Source organism: Suncus etruscus, chromosome 2 (genome assembly GCF_024139225.1).
Source record: "Suncus etruscus isolate mSunEtr1 chromosome 2, mSunEtr1.pri.cur, whole genome shotgun sequence".
NCBI classification, from domain to species: Eukaryota; Metazoa; Chordata; class Mammalia; order Eulipotyphla; family Soricidae; genus Suncus; species Suncus etruscus.
Genome location: NC_064849.1, coordinates 154,640,167 through 154,657,142, shown reverse-complemented (window position 1 = coordinate 154,657,142; position 16,976 = coordinate 154,640,167).

Here is a 16,976-nt window from a genome sequence, read left to right as displayed (position 1 = left end):
TGGCAGGCTCTGGGGACCATATGGGATTCCGGGATTCAAACCATCGACCTTCTGCATGCTAGGCAAATGCCCTACCTCCATGCCATCTCTATGGCCCCAACATTTTTATTCTTAACCACAAAACTATTCTTCATTTCTGCAAACAACGACGAGAAGTGAAACTGGAAGTGAACCAGATATTTTGCTGGTTCTGGGTTTGAATTTTTTCCATAGCTCTAAATTCAGACATAATGTTACATTCTAGAATTGCAAGGTGTATTGCTGGGGGTTATAAAATCACTCTAGAGAACTCTTTCTTCAAATAGGAAGTTTAGTTTCTAAAAAGAGTAGCCTAAAACAGTGTGTATGCATTATAAACATCATGCACAATTTAAATTAATTTTTATTACAATTTAAATAAATGAAGAGGCAAAATATTATTTAAAAATCCATCAAAGTGTAATGTTAAGTATCTTTACCTCTTATTTTCAGCAGAATTTTTCTTATACCTAATTTGCCTTTGGTGCTGAAGAAAAGAATATGGATTATTCTCTGTAAACCTTTGTTCCTACAGTGACTATTCAGAATAATCAATAGATCATATGTTTCTATGTCTGAAATAGCATCTGCATTTCTGAACTTAAAATATAGTATAGATTATTTTGTTCAGAGTACTTGAATCATGAGGCAGTCTGCATACTTTTTAAATGCCATCATGTTTTATTAATGTTTCTAACACCTACAAATAACAAATTCTTAGCAGCATATTTAATGCAGTTATTTGTGAGTCAATAGGCCCTTTTTTGTATTTTTGGAGAACTGAAGGGTGGATAAAAGTGGAACTGCGTGTAAAGCAATAGAATTTAATACCTTACTTGAATTTCTTTGTTATGACCTGATACCATGTCATGTCTCTTGATTTGTTCTTTTCAGCTGGATTACAAATTATTCTTATGGTACTTAAAAATATCTTTATTACTTTTGATAACATTCAGGATATCTGCACATAGCAGTTAGCCAAGTGCATACTTAATAATAAAGAAAACCGCTTCAGTGTTGAAACAATTTAGACTGCATTCCAATCATTATGAAAGACTGAAAATTATTTTGATTGCTTGTTAGGCTACTGATGGAAAATAGAAAGCACTGTACAAATTCTAGTACTTATGACCTAACAACTGCGCCAATGGCTTGGAGGCATAAAATGAGAAAATTTAATAATTTGGTCTTATTTACTCTAAAATAACAACAACAAGAAATTCAAGAATAAGATGATATTTTAATTTTCAAGTGCACTTCTAATAGTACCTGATTGTAAAGAAATGCAGTAGGATAAATCTTGTTGCCATTTGAAAGCAAAAAAATTAAGGCTTATTTTGATAAAATTCTTCTTTATATGTGGCTTTTTCTTCTGCCAGTCAATTTGAATCTTTCCCATGAGCAACCTTTCTCTGACCTGCTTAACTGAGGTTACAAATGGACTGTGCTTAGGGCACTGACCTGGGGCTATATAAACTAGGAAGAGGAAGAAAGAAAAGAACGCAATTTCAACATGGAGTGTGTGGAAAGGTACTTGTGAATTTAATGTGTAAATAATATTTGGAAATAATACTCTCAATGGGTCATAACAATAATTTATTTGGGAAGTACAACAAAAAGTCAGCAGATCACCTACTATCAAATGAAAGTTTACTCTATTTATTCTGAGTGATTCATAGCTTAAACATTTCAAAAATTGATTTTAATATTTCCTTTACATTTGCAAAGTCTCCAGTTTTCAGATGAAATGTCACAAAACCCTGTGGTTCTCCGGTTGAATACCTTGACTGTGTTTTTGGAAAGCCATCCAAAGAAATTGCTGTCTTACTGAGTGATGCGTTTAAAGCTAATTAATGAAGATAATGAATAACTTGTATTTATAAACCAATAAGAACACTGGAAGTGTAATCTGTTTATCAACTAGCTGATATGTTTGTCTTCTACAAAGTCTTATTTTGCAATGTTTTAAATATCTGATTTGTTATACATTAGTGAAGAGAAAAACAAAGGGTGTCATGTTTTATAAAAACGGAATTGTACTACAGTTTTTAGAATCTGTGTTATTGCTAGGACAAAAATAATAAGTTAATATCACTACTTCTTATCCCCAAAACTGATACTAGGATTACTATAGCTGGTTCTTCCTTTATACCTTGGGACCCCAATACTTTGAATGAACAAATTTATAAATCCTCATGCTTTCAAAATGAAGATATTCTTTGAAGATGCTGGTGAAGAGTTCTTAAGGCGATGGTTTGTAGTTGCTAGGAAAATTTTTGACTTTGTGGAGTAGACCAGTACTTTTCAAAATGTATTATGCATTAGAATAAATTTAGAGGCTTGTTAAAAGTAAAGTCTCCTGAGACTCAATTCCAGGGTTTCTGATTCAAGGAATCAGTATGTTACACAATTTCCTAGGTCTCAGTCCTGGGACCACACAGTGAGAATCACTAGAATTTTTCCTACATAACTCTAGTAGATGCTAAGATACGCTAGCCTCTTGGGAGACCTGGCAAAGTTAAAGAAAAAGAGTTACAGAGTTAAATGGGATGTTGAGAAAGAGACTTTCAAAACTGGCTAGCTAGACCACACAGAGAAATGGAGGTAACTGAAATTTAGATACAAGTACATGATTGGAATTTTTCTCTACTTCCATAAAGGAAAGCAAAATTGGCATTTTTATGAGGGCAAACTTTAAGCATCTACTGCCAGTATGAGCAGTTCTGACTACCCACTGTTATTTTTAAATGTTTCAGACACTTTGGGATCAAATGCAAAAAGAACTCATGATCTAAACAATATGAGAAAAAGAATTCCAGATAGTCTACTTGACACAGACATTCCTTTCTACTGCAGAGTAATGCAGCAGGAATTATTTAGGAGGAAAATTTGTGTGCATATACATTTGCTTTTATGTATGATGTAAGTATAAAAAGGACTTTCCATAATTATTTCTCAACTTAAAAATTATCTTTCATAATATCAATGATTGCAGTTGAAATGTCAGTTATTTTATCTGGTAACAGACAGTGCATAGAACATGTGTGTTTTATAAAAAAAAAAAAAAAAAAGCACCTTTATCCCAAAAACATGTGAACAGGTTGTCCCACCCTCACAAATCCCTCGATAACCAAGGATGACGGTTTTGGTGTCTAAGGTAAGGTGTACAAATGAACATTTGGGTTGCATTTTCTGGGTTCCATGAGTCCAGAAGAAGAGCTCTGATTTATAGTCAACAGTTTCAACAAGTGACCCTTGGCAGAAAGGGTCTGCTTTTTCAGCTGGCGCTGTTGTTGAAGTTCAGAGAAATAACTCATCTGTCTCTATTTCAGGCGTCTGGCAAATGGAGAACTGTTTCAGCATTCTTCATCCCACTAAACGCTTGCAGATGACTTCCCTATTCTGGAGCATCTGCTGGTTATCTCATTTCTCTCATTTTGGTTATTTTCCCTGTTGTGCTATGAAAAAACTTCCCTCTCAAGCTTTTATTTTGTAAGCGCCTCTTGTTGCTGTCATCGTTTTGGGTGAAAGCAACAGATGTGTCTGATGTTACCCCAGGAGATAGGCCAAACCTGTGGAGGAGCTGGAAGCAGAAATGTCGATTTTTAAAGAAAGGAAATACAAAAAGCTAAATGTGCAGCTGAATCACAATGGTAAAATATGTCCAGGAAATGATTCATGGACTCAAAGTAAATAGTCATCAATAATTTTAGGTTCGTTTTTTATTTGAAAGTTCTTAGACACAATATGGCACTCCAAGTCTGTATTTTCTATGTGGGATGCATATGTGTGACTTAAGCATTGTTCATAACTTATTATTATGAACAAAACTACTCCTTATTCTTCCCAATGCTTTGCCTCTTGCAATGTTTTGCTCTGCTTTGCAAAATTTGAAAACTTTTGAAATATCAAGTTAAGTATCTGAGTTCTTTCTGAGGACATTTTTTCATTTCATAAAAGACGACACATTTATTTATCTCATTTATTCTAGATTCTTCATTTGCTTTTTAGATCCTACAAATGGTGTTCTGCATATATTAAGGCTTATTTGACTCACAGTTAAACAGATATATGGCACACTCACACATGAATCTGAATATTAATGTATTTATTCAATAACAAGGGGATGAGTGTCACTAAAATTGCAATCTTGAGTTGATTAATGCCCAATGAAAGTTTATTTGATGAAAATGGCTAATTGGACAATAAAGATGTGTGTTCTACTTGTAATCATTTTATTCAGAAACAGAAAGTACCATTGGCCTGTGAATAGCTAATATTCTTGTGTTTTTATTTTTCAAAAGATGAGAAAACAACAAAATCATTCAACATTTTAAATATGTCTAAAACATTATCACTAGTTATATTTGTATAATGATTTGTTTTTGTTTTTTCAGCCACACCCGGTGACACTCAGGGGTTACTCCTGGCTATGAGCTCAGAAATTGCTCCTGGCTTGGGGGACCATATGGGATGCTGGAGGATCAAACCTCGGTCTGTCCTAGGCTAGTGTGCACAAGGCCTAACAGCTTGTGCCACTGCTATAGCCCCTTATTTGTATAATTTTAAATATAAAAATATTAAAATTTTCTTTAAAGTCTCTAATAACTATTGTCATCCCATTACTTGTGCTTCCTTCCTACAATAACTTCTTTTATTAAATTAATACTCTTTATTTTCAGTTTATTTTTTTATTAATTTTTTATTTTTAATTATGAGAACAAAGATGCAAAGAAAGAGGACATGGTAAAGTTACAGTGGCAGGACAATCACCCATAAACAGAATTCTTAGTAGTCCCATTGCTAATATCTTAACTTTGAACTTTCAGCCAAAGAACATTAAGAAAAATAAAACAGAACCCATGTACAATTACTCTGTCTCTCAAGTCCCCAGATTGTAGTACATGATATTTCTTAGCAGCACAGAAAGCAATCTAAAGCCATAAAACTTATGTAACTCCTTAAACATTGAAGGCAAAGTACTTTTTTACATTTCCATGCACATGCATATTAGTTTAAGTTAACCTCAAAAGTTTAAGTGGATTGTTCTTCTTAAGAATTAGAGTCAAAGGAGCACAGTAAAAACGCTGTTAGAGTGGCAAATATTGTTTGCATAGGACCACCAAAGTATAAAGAACATGGAAAGGAAAAGCCTTGGCCTAACTACAAGGAGACCCTACCTCTGAAGTTTCCTGGCATTAGACCAACTCTAGGCTCCAGGCAAACTAGTTTGTCCAATCCAGGTCATTGTCTGTAGTGCCAATATACTTTTATTTTTCACACACTCTCTGTTGTTGGTATCATGTTTCTGTATTAAAGATCCTGGAATCTGCATATCCTACATTGTACTCAGGATGGTGCAGAGCATCCTCTCATTTCACCTCACAATTAAAGGGCAATGCAGAGAACTGTGTCCTGTAAGCAGGTCATTGTTGTTGTCAAGTCTTCTTAGTGTTAAGGGAAGTCTCTTTTGAGCAGGTCGATGTCAGAGCAGTGGTAGGGTCTTCCCTGGTAGAGGATTGCTTCCAGGTGTTGTTATAAAAAACCTTGGATGTTTCATAGATAGCTTCCCTGGTTCAGGGGTGAATGGAGGATGCCCATTCTTCTGAGGCCTGTGCCAGGTCACTATATCAATGTTCAGGGTGTAAGATAACATTGCACTACAAGATTTGTGTGTTCTAATCTCTATTAGATAAGAACTTATTTGTATGTATAGTATTTTCCCATTTTAATGTGCCTATGCAAACAAGGAACAATGCCATGTGGTGTTATAGGTGTGTATGGGGGCCATAAGAACAAGTCCAACAATCCCCATGACATGGTTCAATCATAAGCATTAAACTGAGGGACTCTTCTACCAAAATTCCTTATTGAACAGCTCACAAAGAGAAGACAAGATAATAAAGTGGGTAGAATCGTCACGATAAAAGAATATTTAATAAGTTATAGCGGTTAAAGAAAATACATATAAAATATTCAAAATACATATGTGACAATTTTCTGCCTTTTGAAATAGTTGGGGGTTGTTAAATCCAATGCACGACTTTGGTCTGTGATTAGGACTGTGTAGTACTGAGTGTAAAAAGGGTAAATGTGGGGCACTTATGGTCAGGGGTGATAGAGTTAAGGACTAATAATGAGCTTTGTAGGGGTGTGCGAAAGGGCAGAATGTTGGGGCATGAGGTCGGTCTTGGTGCCTAACAAATTAAAGAACTGGGGGTAAAGAGGGTTAATTAAGGGGAAGATAACGAATCCAGATTGGGAGATGAGGGAGTAGAATGGTCTCTGGTGTGGGGGAGGTGAAATATATAGAGGGGTTATATACATTGTATAGATGAATTGTTTATGGATTAGGCTTGGTAGTCAGAGAGGACCACTGTTTAGGAAGTCACGTCTACATATACACTGATTTTAGAGACCTATTAGAATATTATCCTCCAAATCTAGGGAATTCCATTTTTTTTCCTAGAAACAGTCGAGAATTAAGAATATTTTTTGGTGTTGTTAAAAAGTATATATGTAGAAAGACATTCTTGCAATAATAATTTTCAGACACAAAAGAGAAAAGAGCTGGAAGTTACAGCTCACCTCATGAAGCTCACCACAAACAGGGATGAGTTTAGTTAGAAAAACAACTACATTTTGAACTATCTAATAATGAGAATGTCCGAGGGAAATAGAAAGCCTGTCTAGAGTACAGGCGGGGGTTGGGTGGGGAGGAGGGAGATTTGGGACATTAGTGATGGGAATGTTGCACTGGTGATGGGTGGTGTTCTTTACATGACTGAAACCTAAACACAATCATGTATGTAATAAAGTTGTTTAAATAAAAAAATTTAAAAAGTGTATATATGTAGTGCAGGCACATTTGCAGCCGCAGGCTTTTGAAAATGAATACTAGTAAGAAAAGAACTTCTGAATGGGGTCCAGTATGCATAGGGGAGGAAGGGACCGATTTACCGGGCATGACCCTGAAGATCCATCTGGCTGGGGGGATCTCAGTACCCTGAACTAAATGGTCAGCCCATGGGGCCTATGGTTAGCTGTCTGCCCAGAGCCCCCAAAATACCCACTGAAGAGAATCAGAAGAACTGGCATGTGGAGTCTTCTGGATGCATAGGGGAGGAATTTTTCTCCCCCGCTCCCCCAGGGCTCAATTTAACAGGCATGGCCCTGAAGACCTGTCTGGTGTGGGGGGGATCTCAGTCCCCTGGACTAAGTGGTCAGTTCAAGGGGCCTATGGCTAGCTTTCCTGCCCAGAGCCCCCAACATTCCAGCTGAAGAGAATCAGAACTCAGAACTGGCATGTGGAGTCTTCTGGGTGAAGCTCTGCCTCTGTAGTTTGTGTATGCATAGGGGAGGAATTTCTTTCCCCCACCCTTCCCCCAGGGCCCAATTTACCAGGCGTGGCCCCGAAGACCTGTCTGGCTGGGGGGATCTCAGTCCTTTGGACTAAGTGGTCAGCCCAGGGAGCCAATGGCTAGCTGTCCTGCCCAGAGCCCCCAACATACCAGCTGAAGAGAATCAGAACTGGCATGTGGAGTCTTCTCATTTCTTAAATAGATGAGTTATTTATCTGTTGACCAGCACTGAGTTTACAAAACAAATGAATCCTTTTCTTTGTTTCTCTTTTCCTGTTTTTACATTTTCAGTAAAAGCTATTGGGTAGATAAAATAATTTGTATCTTTTTAATATGATAATTAAGTATATATATTTAAAATCATTAATACTCTGTTTAATGAAAATTTTATAAGCAGAATTTGAGTCTTCAAATTCTGTAATGAAACCAAGAGGTGGAGAGTTTGGAGTGATTAGATGGTGAAAGTAGAAGATATATGAATGAAATTCATATTCACATCAAAGAGGTGAGAGAAACAGAGATAGAGATCCCTTTTCTATTCCACTATGCAAAAATAAAATGAGAAGTGTTTGCCAAGAAGAGTTTTTTTTAATCCTATTGCATAGGCTTTCTTATTTGAACCTTTCACCTCCATCTCTCTGAAATTCTTTTTCTGTTGTTTAGAAGCCACAGACTTGGGGATATTTTCTGAGAGCAGCATACTTGGATCCATAATTGATATTATCAGAGAGGGCCAGAGTAATAATACAGAGTGAGTAGAGTGCTTGCCTTGCATGCAATAAACTTGGGTTTGGTCCCTGGTATTTAATATGGTACCCTGGACACTGCCAGGAATGGGTCCTGACTGTAGATCCACAAATAACTCATGGATATCACCAGGTGTGGCCCCAAAAAGAAAAAAAGAAAAGGAAAAAATAGCCTTTTTGAGACTTCCTTGACATTGTCCATGGGATGTAAAGATTAATCTGAGAAATTGTTCTGTTGCTTGGACAATGATAAAAAGATACAGGGTGAAAGCAAGCCACAGTGAAGCCTGTTGTCAAGGAGACAAAATCATCATGCTTTGTATGAAAATTAGGAAAAACGGATTTCAGCAGCAGTTTTCTATCACTGAACTATGAGTTGGAATATCATATTGACATTGTCGAGTGATTGGAGAAATAGTGACATTTTATTTATTTCTATTTCTCCTCTCTTACTGCTGAAAATAGCATCCTGATTTTAATCTGTTTTTGTATACTGGTAACATCTAAAAGACTACTAAGGTAAGACATACTAAAGTATCCTTGCTACACATTTTAAGGAAAAGACAAAATTTTGTTGTTGCCAAATCAGCATGGTATTGGAATAAGGATAGGTTCTCAGATCAGTGGAATAGGCTTGAATACTCAGAAAATGTTCCCCAGACATACAATCACCTAATTTTTGATAAAGGAGTAGGAAATCCTAAATGGAGCAGGGAAAGCCTCTTCAACAAGTGGTGTTGGCACAATTGGATAGTCACTTGCAAAAAATTGAACTTGGACCCCCAGCTAACATCATGTACGAAGGTAAAATCCAAATGGATTAAAGACCTCAATATCAGCCCCAAAACCATAAGCTATATAGAACAGCACATAGGCAAAACACTCCAGGACATTACAGGCATCTTCAAAGAGGAAACTGCACTCTCCAAGCAAGTGAAAGCAGAGATTAACAGATGGGAATATATTAAGCTGAGAAGCTTCTGCACCTCAAAGGAAATAGTGCTCTGGATACAAGAGCCACCCACTGAGTGGGAGACACTATTCACCCAATACCCATCAGATAAGGGACTAATATCCAAAATATACAACACACTGACAGAACTTTACAAGAAAAAATATCATCTAATCCCATCAAGAAATGGGGAGAAGAAATGGACAGACACTTTGATAAAGAAGAAATACAAATGGCCAAAAGGCACATGAAAAAAATGCTCCACATTACTAATCATCAGAGAGATGCAAATCAAAACAACTATGAGGTACCACCTCACACCCCAGAGATTGGCACACATCACAAAGAGTGAGAACAAGCAGTGTTGGCGGGAATGTGGAGAGAAAGGAACACTTATCTACTGCTGGTGGGAATATCATCTACCAAGGGTCTCAAACTCAATTTACCTGGGGGCCACAGGAGGCAAAGTCAGGGTGATCCTTGAATGCAAAGTCAGTAGTAAGCCTTGAACATTGAGGGGTGTGACCCAAACAACTAAAACAAAACAAAACAAAACAAAAAATGATTCCTCTAGGGCAGGGCCACAAAATGTGGCTTTCTGGAAATCAATATGAAGATTCCTCCAAAAAGTGGAAATTGAGCTCCCATATGATCCAGCTATACCACTAGTAGGAATATACCCTAGGAACACAAAAGTACAATACAAAAATCCCTTCCTTACACCTATATTCATTGCAGCACTATTTACTATAGCAAGACCCTGGAAAAAAGCAAGATGCCCCTCAACAGATGAATGGCTAAAGAAACTATGGTAAATATATACAATGGAATAATATGCAGCCGTCAGAAGAGATGAATTCATGAAACAAAATTTTCCTATACATGGATGTACATAGAATCTATTATGCTGAGTGAAATAAGTCAGAGAGAGAGAGAGAGATATGCAGCATGGTCTCACTGATTTATGGGTTTTAAGAAAAATGAAAGGCATTTTTGCAATAATTTTCAGAGACAAAGGAGAGGAGGGCTGGAAGTTATAGCTCACTTCATGAAGCTCACTATGAAGAGTGATGAGTGTAGTTAGATAAATAACTACATTGAGAACTATTCTAACAATGAGAATGAATGAAGTAAGTTGAAAGCGTGTCTAGAGTACTGATGGGGGTGGGGTGGGGAGGAGGAAGATTTGGGACATTGGGGATGGGAATGCTGCTCTGGTGAAGGGAGGTGTTCTTTACATGACTGAAACCCAACCATAAACATGTTTTTAATCAAGGTGTTTAAATAAAGATATTAAAAATAGAAAAGTAAAGAAAGAAAACTGAAAACAAAAACAGAACCAAAAATATTTAATAGAAAATAGTCCTGCATTTCTAAGGACTTCATCATATTTATGGTGGTTGTTTTCTGAATGGTCTTAAAGACTTGACATTTTTGTTGTAAACCACTCAGATTTAGTTTAGCTAGTGAAATTTCTCACACAGAGACCCACAGTTACCCCAGATTTCTATGGTCATAACTGACTAGCTGATGGACTTTCAGTGTCTAATTTGGTAGTAATCCTGCTTTACAAGGATGGGTTGGTTGCATGAGTGATGTAAAACTATTGCAAAGTTTAGGGATCAAATCAAAATATTATCCGTGGGTCAAAAGAACATTAACACAAACTAGTTACAAAATAACTACTTCACCAATTTTTGAAAAAAATTATCATAATCTAGATGATTAAAACTTCTAATTAAAACTGACTGCATATTTGCTATAAAGCAAATTACATTAAATATTACATATTTACAATTATTATATTTATATATATTTTGATAAATATCATTATATTGTTGTCTAACACCCCAAAACAACAAAAAATTACCAAGTAAACAGATTATAGACAGTCAAGTTAAATGAGAGTGATAATATAGGTTTTTCATAACAATTTAAATTTTAAATACATTGAATTCTAAAAAATGAGTTAAGGTTTAACAATAAGAATGAGATGACCAGAGCCATGCTTCTGGATAGAGTTACTATTTTCTGAATAAAGAAAACAAGCATCATGTAGAACAGTAAATGAGGATAGTGCATTGATAAATCTAACTAAACCTATTGATGAGAGAACTACTCTATTTATTTATGTGATTTTTTTTTTAACTGTGATGAATCAACTTGTTAGGCATGCTAGAAAATATTACATGAAGGTGTGATGCTACTGAGAAAATATTTTTACAAGGCTGTAAACTTTGGTCTCAGACTTCTCTGGTTTTGTTTTGTTTTTCTTTTTTTTGAGTCACACCCAGCTATGCTCAGGGCTTATTCCTGGCTTTACATTTAGGGCTCACAAATGCCCAGTTTGGGGTACCATCTGAAGTTCTGGGACGGAACTATGTGCAAGGCAAGCACACTACCTGCTATATTACTATTCTGGTCTTCAGACTTTTTTGAATATCTCATTATTGAGAATTTCTATAGACTGCATTTTGATCCTGAGGCACTATTTATGTTAGACCTCCCTTTGCTTGGCTTTTTATGTTAAAATTCTCTTTGGTTGGGAATCCGCTGAAGTATTATCTCCTTTCAGATTTGTATTCATGTTATAGCTGTGTGGCATTGTAAATATAATGTTCACAAACAGATGAAGTTGAACTTCTTTAAAACTTTTAATTTTTAAAAAATTATAATTGTTTAATTATAGTTTAGGTTGATGTTTTGAATAATGTTAACTTTTATGGTGTAGACCAGGGGTCTCAAACTCAATTTACCTGGGGGCCGCAGGAGGCAAAGTCAAGGTGAGGCAGGGCAGCATAAGGGATTTCACAAAAAAAAAAGTCCTCAAACGTCATTATTAACAGTTTTAATTATTTATTCTGAACATGAATAGAACATCGAGTGAAGATCATGAACAGTTCTTCTGAACATGGCATCTTTTGCCTATTCCTTGCTGCCAGAGACTTGACAGCGCTTCTTCTCACAAATCTGAACCACATTTGGCTTTAGAGAGGAAGCAGTTGAGACCTTCAGTATGCCTTGAAGATGATCATCATTAAGTCTAGACCTGTACTTTGACTTATTGAAGTTCAATGTGGAGAATACCTTTTCACACAAATATGTGCTCCCAAAAGGCACATGGTGCGCTTGAACATTTGGGAAAGCTCAGGGAAGCTGGGGGGCAATTCTCTCAAAAATTGCCCATGCATGTCTGCTTTTCCACTAATCTCTCTGAACTTGGCTTTGAGATCAGAGTTGCATTGCAGCTCAATGAGATCCATTGGAAGCACAGGAGGGGCACTTGCACATCAAAGGAAAAGGGGTCTACAAAAATTTGGAAAGTGGCTCTGTGCTTTTTGAAGTCTGAAAATCTGTGATTAAATTCCTTCTCTAGCTTAAAAATAGCATCAACATATTTCTCACCATTGAATGGTATGCCTGCATCCACAAGTTCCTTGCATGCTGGAAAATGGCAAAGGTTTGTCTGAGAGAGCTGGGATTTCCACAACACAAGTTTTGTGGAGAATGCTCTCACATTGTCATAGGCAGCACTGATAAGCTGCCCTGAGCCTTGTAACATCTTGTTTAGTACATTCAGCTTATGTGTGACGTCAACAAGAAAAGCTAAGTCCATGAGCCATTTGTGATTACTCAACTCAGAAACAGCATTCCCATCCTTCTCCATGAAGGCTTTCACTTCTTCTCTCAACTCAAAAAATCTTTTCAGGACATTTCCCCTGCTGAGCCAACGTACCTCGGTGAAATAGAGTACATCTCCATATTCTGACTCCATTTCCTCTAAAAAAAAAGCATGGAACCTCCTGTGCTTTAAGCTCCTGGATCTGATTTGGTTGATGCATTTCACAACAACAGACATCACATTGTCACATGGCAGGCATTTACTGTAAAGGGCCTGCTGATGGATAATGCAGTGAAGAGCAATGGCCTTCTCTACACCTTCCTCTTCAAGTTTTTTTTGAATAAGTGCCACCAGTCCATTTTTTCCTGCCTGTCATCGATGGCGCTCCATTGGTTATTATTCCAACAAACCTCTTCCATGGCAAACCTGCATTCTCAACAGCATCACACAGATGCCAAAATATCTCATTAGCGGTGGTCTGGCCATGCATTGGAATTATTGTCAATTCAAAATTACAATCAACACCACGGACATAAATTGTGAGCTGCACAGTGTCTGTTATATCTGTGTTCTTATCAAGAGCAACTGAGTATGCATCAAAACATTTGGCTTTCTCACACAGTTGATGATAAATGTCACTTGACATGTCAGAAATGCACTCTGCCACAGTGTTGGCAGAAAGGCTGATTTTGCTAAACTGACCTTTTTTTTCCGGACAGATAATACTTGCAGCCTGTAACATGCATTTTTTTTTAACAAACTATCCTTCTGTGAATGATTTCTCTGCCTTAGCAATCATCTCACTAACCATGTAACTAGCTTCGACTGATGCAACTTTCTCTTTGGTTGCTTTCTTGAAGAAATCTTGTTGCCTCATTAGACATGCTTTAAGACTGGCAACCCGCTTGGCTCTCTCATTTCCTTGATATTTTGCACATTCCTCAGCATGCTTAGTTGAATAATGGCGTTTCAAGTTGTATTCCTTGTGCACTGCAACTTTCTCTGAGCAAATAAGACATGTGGGGATGTCCCTGTGCTCAACAAAGAAATACTGCGTCTCCCACTTTTTCTGAAATGGTCTGTGCTCATCATCAATCTTTCTCTTCACTGCAGGCTTTGACGAAGTCAGGATGAAGGTATGACAAAATCTAATTCTGTAATAGACTCTCCGGCCTCCAGTACTGCAAGGGACAGCGGGCAGGAGCAGTGGAAATGATGTTTGCACTATATGCAAAGTAATCATGATGATTCGCTTACCAAATATTCGCAATAAAAAATCGCATTAGGAAGAAAAAATCACTAAAAATGGCATTAAACTTCTGCATACTCCAAACGAAACTACTCGGGGTATGCGAAAATTTAATGCAATTATTTTCTTACTAATGCGATTTTTATTGCGATTATTCGGTAAGTGAATAATCTCAAATACTGTGATATTTGAAGGCCGGCCACGGGCCACAAAATGTTGTACAGGGGGCAGCTAACTGCCCACAGGCTGCGAGTTTAAGACCCCTGCTTTATTGTATATCCCACTAAATCCCCTAACAATCTTAAATATTTTAACTGAATAAACTCTATTAGATATTTATGTTATATCTTATGTTTTTTAGAATTATTAATCATAGAAGAAACTTTTTTTATAGTTAACCAAATAAAAGTTTTAGATGGTAACAAAAGTAATGCATCTTTTTTTTTCTGTTTGATGCACTGCATGTCTTATTTAGTGCTGGATTTAGATTAACTGTATTTCCAACAAATTAAATTTTTTTTTTACAAACTGTCACTTTAGGGTCCAAAATTACTTGTCACTTTTAGAAAGCAATTTCTAACTCTTCATAACAGTTCTATTGCTTATATTGCTGATATCCTTTTCTTATCAGAATAAAGGGATATATGGAGAAAACTATTGTGAATACTGTCAATCTTTTTGAGTTATTAATTCCTAAAATGTTAAAGATATGAGTCAGTATTCATTTTGTTAAAATATTTTCAAATGTTGAAATTAAATATTGCATAATTATGAGAAGAATATTGATCAAAAGTTAAACCCATAAAGTTATGGATATTATTCTAACATTTCTTTCTTTTTTTTTTTTTTTTTTTTTGGTTTTTGGTTTTTGGGCCACATCTGGCAGTGCTCAGGGGTTATTCCTGGCTGTCTGCTCAGAAATAGCTCCTGGCAGGCACAGGGGACCATATGGGACACCAGGATTCGAACCAACCACCTTTGGTCCTGGATTGGCTGCTTGCAAGGCAAATGCTGCTGTGCTATCTCTCCGGGCCCTATTCTAACATTTTTATGATATTATTTTATATTGAACACCAATGAATGGCATTAGTGTAAAGAAAGTAAAATTAGTAGAATTAGGGGCTGGAGAGATAGCACAGTGGTAGGGCCTTTAGATTATTATTTAGATATACATGGAGACTTATCTATTAAGTTCTTTCCTTAACACAATGGAGTGAATATATATTATGAACACTGTTTTGGGTCAGCTATCACTAGCAATTCTATATATTGCAAGAAAAATATTATCAGAACCTCATGAAAGAATGACTTCTAGTAATCAGAATGTATCTAATAATTCTTTCTAAATTTTGTATTCCTTTAACACTAATGTTAAATTTGCAAAACTAATGACTAACCATACATATAAAAAAGATCTATATTTGTATGATATACATATATATATATAAGTTTCTGGCCAGAGAGATAGCACAAGCAGTAATGCTTCTGCCTTGCACTCTACTCTAGGATGGACTGCGGTTTGATCCCCTGGAGTCCCATATGGTCCCCCGTGCCAGGAGCGATTTCTGAGGGCATAGCCTGAACATTGCCGGGTGTGACTGGAAAACCAAAAAACAAACAAACAAAAAACTATACATCGTACATATATAAACATATATATGTCTACATGTGTGTCTATATATGTATTATATAGATGCATAGTATATATCAAATGCTTATATAACCTTATGTAACAAAAATCAATACTTATTAATAAAAATAAAAATATCCATCAATATTTTGAAAGACGAGATGCCAGACTAAAGATTTCTGACCAATAAGCACATAAAAATGATACTCACTACTGATTATTAGGGAAATCAAATCAAAATTACAATTACATGTAATCACATTACAATTACATGTAATCACATTAGGGATGTCAAGAAAAAAATAAACTTTTACTCTCTGCTGGTAGAAATGTGAATTGGTTAAGACCATATAAAAATAGTATGAAGATTTCTCAAAATATATCTACCATAAGACCCACTAACTGAATTATAAATTAAATATCTATCAAAAGAATGCAATAAATGTCAATTCAGAAATACCTGTGATCTTTTGAGGCACAGTTTACAAAAGCTAGTATCTAGAAATAGTTCATGTGCCCAATGACAGATGACTAACTAAAGATGAATATATGTAAATTGGAAGTAAAAATAAAAGTTTTTCTTGTCTTTTGCTATAAAATAAAACTGTAGGGCACAAATTAAGCAAAGTCATAAAAAGAAAGACAAATACTGGCTAATATTATTTATATGATATAAAAGAAGCAATGAGAGGAAATCGAGAATGGGTAAAAAAAAAGTAATCCCTTAGACTCTTATAACATAATTTAAGTTCCAAGAGTGGGGGTCAGACTGAAAAATCCATGAGTGAGGTGTGTTGGTGGAAGAACACATTGATATTGTTACTTTGGTTGTGGGCATTGTATTGCAATATTGTACTTGTAAAATGTGTTACCACTCATGTTCTTATAAACCAATAATAAATCAACAGAACATAAATTAAAAATATAGAACTTGATTATTAAAATATTATCAAAATTATTAACATTTTATTAACTCTACTTTCACTTACATTCCTATATTTTGACTATATAAATTACCTCATAGACAAAATACCTATCTCTCAGCAAGCAGTACTAAAATGGTAAAGAATTTGAATCTTGAAAAACTCGAGGAGCATTTACTTATCTAGAGATACAAGAATTCTATAACTGGAAATTATATCAAAATGTAAGGAAAATATAAGTTATTCTTTCCCAAATAATATATAATGCCCGAGCTGCATGCGGCTCCCGGCCAAAATGAATGCAGCTCTTTGCCTCTTATCATGATTTTGTATACTGTGGCTCTTTGCCAAGTTTGGATTTTGTTCTGCTGCTTCTGAGGAGGGACCTCTGAGGAGAGATCTCCGAGCACTAGTCCTGCCCCAGGCTGCATCCTCCCGTCTCACATCTCTTGGAAACAACTGCAGGGGCCAGTGA